Source organism: Meriones unguiculatus, chromosome 15 (genome assembly GCF_030254825.1).
Source record: "Meriones unguiculatus strain TT.TT164.6M chromosome 15, Bangor_MerUng_6.1, whole genome shotgun sequence".
NCBI classification, from domain to species: domain Eukaryota; kingdom Metazoa; phylum Chordata; class Mammalia; order Rodentia; family Muridae; genus Meriones; species Meriones unguiculatus.
The window spans coordinates 28,708,026-28,714,280 of NC_083362.1; the positions used below are offsets into that span (position 1 = coordinate 28,708,026).

General features: G+C 41.3%; 1 pseudogene; it reads left to right on the forward strand.

Moving 5' to 3' along the window:
* The first annotated feature begins 813 nt into the window (after positions 1-813).
* Positions 814-1,353, forward strand: LOC110539673 (galectin-related protein-like; annotated as a pseudogene).
* Positions 1,354-6,255: the final 4,902 nt, after the last annotated feature.

Genomic DNA, 6,255 nt, shown 5'->3' on the forward strand with positions numbered 1-6,255 from the left:
TTCATCCATTGTGTTCTATCACTTATCTATCTATCTATCTATCTATCTATCTATCTATCTATCTATCTATCTTTTATTTACCTATCTACCTATCATCTATCTATGTATAATATATCTATGTATCATCTATCATCTCTCTATGTATCTATCTATGTATCTATCACCTATTTATCTATCTGTCTATGAAGGCAATTTATTAGATTGACTTACAGTGTGTAGCGCAGCATTTCCAACAATGTCTGTCTACCAAAAGAATGTCTAAGAATGAGTAGGTCTTCTGGAAAAAGGGCTGCATGTCACAACTGAACTGCAGTATATTCCAGAATTGAAAAGTTAACTGCAATGCCAGGTAGGGGAAGGATTGCTGTAAGAGTGAGCAGAAGCAGACAATGGTAACAATTTTCAGTCTGTGTCCTTTATGTTGGTGGCCAGCATGTGGTGTGGTCCAGATTAAAGGTGGGTCATCTCATCTCAAATGATGTCTATTTAACATAGTAACTCCACACCTCATAGATCTGAATGAGAAATTAGTCTTTGCATGTCAAGGGATTTAATAAAGAAACAAAATTTGCAGAAGTGTAACTAGTTTTTTAGTTTCAGTTAATTTCACATGTGGTCAGGTTAACAACCAAGAATTGTTTACATGTTGTTCTAATGTCTTACAGTTGCTATTTGGTGCATGACTCAATAATAATTTCAAAGGCTTCACTCTGGCATCTCATGTGTGCCCACTGGAACATAGCCATTGTTCTGGAATCATCACCTAGGCCTAATACTCATGGCAACATAAGAGTGTCTACAGTGGCTCACTGCATGAACATTGCAGAGTTGGTGGCCAATAAATATGCCCTGGAAAAACTAGATGAGCACTTAAACAACTCCCTAGTTCTCCAGTTCAAGAGAACACGTACTTCTCAAGATTGATATTTCCATTTTGTGGTACATTAAAGGTAGAGTGCAGCCAGCAAAGAAGGTAATAGCGATGGGCATCATCGATCTCAACACAGAAAACTTTGCCATCAGCTTGATCTGGGTGACTCCAAAGATCCTCCTCCTGATGTGGCCACTGAGCACAAGGCTGTGTTCACAGACTGGCAGCTCCTCCAAAACTCTTGTACAACAAGAGAAAGGGGTGAGGAGCAGGCAGTGATCCACTCATCTCACAACAGCCACCTGAGGTGGAGATTCTTTGTGAATACCCATGTTTGAGAGTATTTGGGGATGGAAGCCAAGTTTTTTTTTGTTTGTTTGTTTGTTTTTATTTTTTTTTATTTTCACCATCCTAATCATACATTATCTGCAACTGACACCATAAAGATCAGTGTGGTTCCCCAGATCACCAGTCTGGGCTGATGTTTAAAGCACTTCTATTTCAAATATTATCAGGTGCCACAACTACATGACTGTCTGAAGGAACTGACTTAGCAAGATCTGGAGACATGTAAAGAAAACAGAAAGGCAGACCTTACTGTCTCTTTCATGCAGTTCAAGTCCAGAATGACATCTTCATCTGTGGTTTGCATAGAAGAAGAAATCTCACAAGAAAGACCCTGAGCTATCATGCCCAGAACAATGGAATACATTTATGCTCGATTTTATTCAGACTAAGCTACAGCGGGTTTGTGGTGATTTGTGATTTGGTAGCAGCTATTCATCATTTCAAAGCAAGGTGATATGTAGAAACAAGAGTGTTAAAGACCATAAAAATTGGACTCTCATTCTGAGCAGCAGCAGCAGGATCAGCACAGTGACCAATAATCAGAACTCGTGGCCATAAAACACAGTCATTGTGTTTCCCAGGTGAGAGGATACCCCACGGTGGGGGATTCAATCAGCTTTTAACTCACCTGGCTAAACTGCAGAAGAGATCCCGGTTCCACCAGATGCTTGGCTGCCGGCTGCCGGCCGCCAGCCCCAGCCCCAGCCCAGAGCCACAAGCCAGTGTCTCTGGTCATGGTCCCAGACTGAACCATGCACACCACATTATCAGAGACTGGAATTTTCAGTCAAGAGATAACCCCAGGGTACAGGAAACGACTGGGACTGGCCTTAGGTCACCCAGACATCCCCCGGAAAAGACTAGGTCTCCACGGGCACCCCAGGAGCCAGCCCGGAGCCAGAGCCGGGGACTCAGGTTCCAGTACTGAGCCCTGCCTGCCTGCGCGCCTGACTCACCGCCTGAGATAGAACTGTGGGCACCAGGGCACCAGCGAATGAGTTTCACTGTCCAGTGGAAACACACAGGGAGGGAAATGGCTGGTCTGATCTCAGAGCACTCAGCCAACACCCCCAGCCTGAAAAGGCCCCCGGAAAATTACCCAGCTTAGGGAGGCACCCAGACTCCCAAAGGCTGAAAAGGCAGACACAGGCAGTTTCTGCGCACCAGACAGCTGGCAGAGACTGAGCTGCCAGCACTCAGCTGTGCTCCAGGCACAGGCAGTTTCTGCAGCCATCCAGCTGGCGGACACTGAGCAAAAAAAGACACTGGGAGTCCCTGTCTCCAGAGAATCCACCGGGAAGGAAGGAAACTGTACTGACATAAATCACCCAATCCTTCCCTAGAAAAAGTCTAGCAGACTAGTGGGGCCAAGGCGCCATCATTCAGCTGTGCTCCAGACACAGGCACAAACAGTTGCTGCGCACCTGATGTCCAACTGGGTCACAGCAGCTGATCATTAAATATACAACAAGAAACCCAGAAACAGGGCAGCTGCCTTCAGGACTTCCCTGGGTGAGAGGAGAACCCTCTCGACTAACAAAGACCACAGTTACCACTCATGTCTATATCCCTGAGGTGAGCAACTCCTGAAAAAACACCAGCCATCCAGGGACTATACCCAAAAAGCTGAGAAGACATCCTTCAGGAAAAACCAGCTTTCTGCAAAGGGGATTCTCTCCACCACAGGATCCCCAGGAACCACCAGAAAATAACCTCAAACACCTAAGATAGCACAATGGGTAGAGGCCAGTGTAAAAGCTCAAGCAACAAAAGACAGAGCAATATGGCATCTCCAGAATCCAGTTACCCAGGGCAAGTAGCCCTGGACACCCCAGCATAACTGAAATCCAAGAAGATGACCTAACAACTTTGCTCATGAAGATGATAACAGAGGAAACAAATAAGATACGTAAAGACATAGAGGAAGATAAACTCAAACAGAATATTGCCATCCCTAAAGAAATAGAGGAAGCTGCAGCCAAACAGTTTAATGCCTTTAGAAAGGAAATGCTTAAAACACTGAATGAAATGATAGAAACAGAGTTGAAGGAACTAAAAGAAAAACAGGAAAGTACAATCAGACAGGTGAAGGAAGTAAACAAAACAACTCAAGACCTGAAGATAGAATTGGAAAAATTAAAGAAAACACAAATGGAAGAAATAATGGAAAGGAAGAATCTAGGGAAGAAAACAGGAACTACAGAGATAAGCATAACCAACAGACTACAAGAGATGGAAGAAAGAATCTCAGGTGTAGAAGATACAATGGAAGAAATCAATGTATCTGTCAAAGAAAATGTTAAATCCGAAAAATTCCTGACACAGACCGTCCAAGAAATGCAAGACAATATGAAAAGACAAAACCTAAGATTAATAGGTATAGAGGAAAAAGAAGACTCCCTTCTCCAAGACCCAGAAAATATTTTCAACAAAATCATTGAAGAAAATTTCCCCAAGCTAAAGGAGAGGCCAATTAGAATACATGAGGCCTACAGAACACCCAACAAATTTGATGAGAAAAGAAAATCCTCCCGCCACATAATAATCAAAACAGTAAGTATACAGAACAAAGAATAAATACTAAAATCTGCAAGGGAAAAAGGCCAAGTAACATATAATGGCAAACCGATTAGAATCACACCTGACTTTTCAACAGAGACTATGAAAGCCAGAAGGGCCTGAACGGATATCATGCGGACCCTAAGAGAACACAGATGTCAGCCCAGGCTACTATACCCCGCAAAACTCTCAGTCCTCATAGATGGAGAAAACAAGATACTCAATGACAAAAACAAATTTCAACAATACCTACAAACAAATCCAGCATTACAGAAGATACTAGAAGGGAAAATACAACCCAGGAAAACTAGCTACATCCAAGAAAACACAGAAAATAAATAACCTCACTTCAGTAAAACAAAAAGCAACCAAGCACACAACCTGATGACCACAGCCAACATCAAAATCAAGGGATCTAACAGCCACTGGTCATTAATCTCTCTCAACATCAATGGACTCAACTCTTCAATAAAAAGACACAGATTAACAGAATGGATATGTAAACAAAACCCAGCAATCTGTTGCATACAAGAAACACACCTAAGACACAAAGATAGACATTACCTGAGGGTAAAGGGTTGGAAGACGACTTTCCAAGCAAATGGACCCAAGAAGCAAGCAGGAGTAGCCATTCTAATATCTGATAAAATAGACTTTCAACCAAAATTAATTAAAAGAGATGGGGAAGGACACTTCATACTCATCAAGGGAAAATTCCACCAGGAAGACATCACAATCCTGAACATCTATGCCCCAAATACAAGGGCACACACATTTGTGAAAGAAACATTGATAAAATTTAAAGCACATATAGATCCCCACACATTAATAGTGGGAGACTTCAACACCCCACTCTCAACAAAGGACAGGTCAACAAAACAGAAATTAAACAAAGAAACAATGTCTCTGACAGAGGTCATGAATCAAATGGACCTAAGAGACATTTACAGAACTTTACACCCAAACACAAAAGAATTTACCTTCTTCTCAGCACCTCATGGAACCTTCTCCAAAATAGACCATATAGTGGGTCACAAAGCAAGCCTCAACAGATACAAGAAGATTGAAATAATCCCTTGTATCTTGTCTGATCACCATGGAATAAAGCTGGACCTCAACAACAACAGAAACAACAGAAAGCCTACACACACATGGAAACTGAACAACTTGTTACTAAATGAGAGCTGGGTCAGGGAAGAAATAAAGAAAGAAATTAAAGTCTTTCTAGAACTCAATGAAAATGAAGACACAACATACCCGAACTTGTGGGACACCATGAAAGCAGTGCTAAGAGGAAAGTTCATAGCACTAAGTGCCTTCAAGAAGAAATTCGAGACAGCTCATTCAAGCACCCTAATGGCTCACTTAAAAACCCTAGAAAAAGAAGAAGCAGACACACCAAGAAGGAGTAGACAGCTGGAAATAATCAAACTCAGGGCTGAAATCAATCAATTGGAAACAAATAAAACAATTCAAAGAATCAATGAAACCAAGAGATGGTTCTTTGAGAAAATCAACAAGATAGACAAACCCTTAGCCAAGCTAACTAAAAGTCAGAGAGACACCACCCAAATCAACAAACTCAGAAACGAAAAGGGGGATATAACTACAGACACTGAGGAAATCCAAACAATCATTAGGACTTACTTCAAAAGTCTATATGTCACAAAATTTGAAAATCAAAATGCAATGTACAATTTTCTTGATCGATGTGACTTACCAAAGCTGAACCAGGACCAGGTAAATCAACTAAATAGACCTATATCCCCCAAAGAAATAGAAGCTGTCATCAAAAGTCTCCCATCCAAAAAAAGCCCAGGACCAGATGGCTTCAGTGCAGAATTCTACCAGACCTTCAAAGAAGAGCTAACACCAATTCTCTTTAAACGATTCCACAAAATAGAAACAGAAGGAACATTACCAAAGTCATTCTATGAAGCCATAGTCACCTTAGTACCTAAACCTCACAAAGACTCAACAAAGAAAGAGAATTTCCGACCAATCTCCCTTATGAACATTGATGCAAAAATACTTAATAAAATACTTGCAAACCGAATCCAAGAACACATCAAAGATATTATCCACTATGACCAAGTAAGCTTCATCCCAGGTATGCAGGGGTGGTTCAATATATGGAAATCCATCAATGTGATCCACCATATTAACAAATTGAAAGAAAAAACCACATGATAATCTCCCTAGAAGCTGAAAAAGCATTTGACAAAATCCAACATCCATTCATGTTCAAAGTATTGGAGAGATCAGGGATACAAGGCACATATCTAAACATAGTAAAGGCGATATACAGCAAGCCTATAGTCAACATCAAACTGAATGGAGAGAAACTTAAAGCAATCCCACTGAAATCAGGGACAAGACAAGGCTGCCCACTCTCTCCATATCTCTTCAACATAGTTCTGGAAGTCCTTGCTAGAGGAATAAGACAGTTGAAGGAGATCAAGTGGATACAAATTGGA